Below are 2369 nucleotides of genomic sequence, written 5' to 3' on the forward strand. Positions count from 1 at the left end.
TTCAAGAATGCTGGTTTTATTTTTAATGTTTATTCCTATGTTTTAGTTACGTTTGAATTTAGATTAAAATGAAGCATTCCACATGAGCAATTGCTAATTTATAATTGGATAATCATCTTGAGTGCATAAATAGAAATCTGCCCTTTGCAATCAAGTATGAGTGCAATGTTTGGAGTTGGTTTTAGGCTGAAATAAAAGTACATACTGTGTTCAAATCACCTGCCCACTTCTTTTCATCAAAACTGAATCTGGCATACAAGAATGTTATTCTTTCTAACCGAACATTACCAAACTGCATTTTTTAGTAACAAAAACCACCATTTTATCATTTTTCTGAACTCTGTTCCTCTACCAGTTTGAGAGTTTTTATATTCCAGGTAAGTCATTCATAATTGTTGCCTTATCCTGTGTCAGATACCCAAGTCAATTTGCACAAAAAAACCTGTTTAGGCTGGGATGGGTTGCCTTGGCTTGGGGTGTTTTTAAATCTAAGTTCAAACAGGACATCTCGGGGAAGAGTGCAGGGGATAAGATGCTATTACGCTTACAGAAAAGTTGTAAGTTTTCTGTCTTTTATGAAAGATAAGAGTTGATACTGAGTGTTCATGACACACTTTTTTGTTCAAAGAACAAATCCATTTTTGGCTAATGTTTGTTCCTGGTCTCCAAATACAAAATTGTATTGTCTATGAAAACCAGCTAACCGATTGCTTCTTTCTTTGCAGCTGTTATCATAGGCCCCATCTTATCTTTTAGAAGTCCAGAATGGCTCTATAATAGGGATTTTTATATCACCTTGCATCAAGTCTTGGTTGACATTAATTGGACAGTCCCTTCTTGCTGCATCAGGGTAACTTATTCAGGTTTAAATGGGCAGAATCTCTTCTTTTTTTTTTTCTTTTTGTAAGCAAAAGTGGCAATCTCTGTAAGAATTTTTAAATTGTAGTGGTTAAGGGGTATAAAATGTCAATTTTATAGTGCTTTATAGACAAGTATTAACAAGGTTGAAATTAATGCAGTTCAAAATATAGTTGTTTTTCTGCTTTGTATTTTTTCAGGTGACTGATACAATTTAATATAACTGCATCTAAGCAATTTAATTTGATCAAAGAATACTTGTGTACACCCTTCACTTTGAAACTATTTTAGATACATGTGCACAATATCCCTTTTATATAGTATTTGTACTTAAATATATCTTGTTCATGGGTATTGTGTTTTATAAGCAAATATGGCCACTGGTACTTTCTTTATTAGATGCTGTGCTTTTGGAGCAAGCAGCGAAAGTGTTAAACCAATGTGCATATTGAGTTTTGCTTAAGAGTTATAATATAGTCCTGAGCAATTCTAGTCGTTTTATCCAATATTCATTATCTTATGACAAAGGCATAGTGACGTGTGGTCTGAATTCCATTAAATGTTCAATATGAAAGCATACAAGAAAGGCACAAGTACAAAGAGCCTTGCTCAAAAGACCCTTTCAAAGCTGCCTACAACAATTGGACCTGGTGGTTCTAGAGATTTTGTGGATTAAGCTTTCTATGGAGGAAGCTTACAGAGAAGCTAGTTTTAGTGGTTGTAGTCAAACGTGAAGTATTCCTTTTGTAGTGGAAATAACTAAACAGTAGGAAAAAAGTATGCCTGGGGTCCAACTGACCTAGCCAGCTGGCTTATTTCCAGAGACATACTGAAAGATGATAGTGATAATATAGGCCTCATCTATGCTACCATTGTGAAAAGAGGGCTAATGTGGATATTGCTATGCCTAGGGCTATTTTGCCTTATGAACACACTGGACATGGTTTTACTGTATGGTGTGTTCTGTACTGCAGGTACAGCTGCTTGAAGCAATGACTACTGGGAGATGTTGAAAACAGTCCGGGATTCTTTTGAAAATTCAGCCAAACTGAAAGAAGGGAACAAACTCATAATTCTTTAGTGGATTTCCCTGTAGGTCCTAGAGCACAAGCACTGTTTCATCGAGCTACTTTTTCAATTGTGTACAATTTAAGACATGCCTTAGAGTTGCTGTGGTTTCTTTTGTCTTCTGATTGTTGGCAAGTGGAAGGGACTGGTGGATATAGTCACAGGCCTCAAAAATTGTCTAGAGCAAAAGACAATTTTTCTTTCCTTTTTAACCATTCTGTACAAATATATCCAGGATTTCCAAAATGTGCCAACAGCATATTGGTTACAGACTCTAATTAGTTCATTTGTTTAAATCAAATGCTTTGTTTGCCCTATATTGTCAGATCTTGCATAGATCATCACAAATAGGATAGCAAGATACTGTTAACTCAACATAAGGACCTTTTTTCAAGGAAATTAATCTACTCTGTCTTACTAGGGTAAGGACAGACTATCACAAT

The sequence above is a fragment of the Crocodylus siamensis genome, chromosome 3 (assembly GCF_052110815.1).
Source record: "Crocodylus siamensis isolate JL-2025a chromosome 3, ASM5211081v1, whole genome shotgun sequence".
In the NCBI taxonomy this organism is placed as follows: Eukaryota; Metazoa; Chordata; order Crocodylia; family Crocodylidae; genus Crocodylus; species Crocodylus siamensis.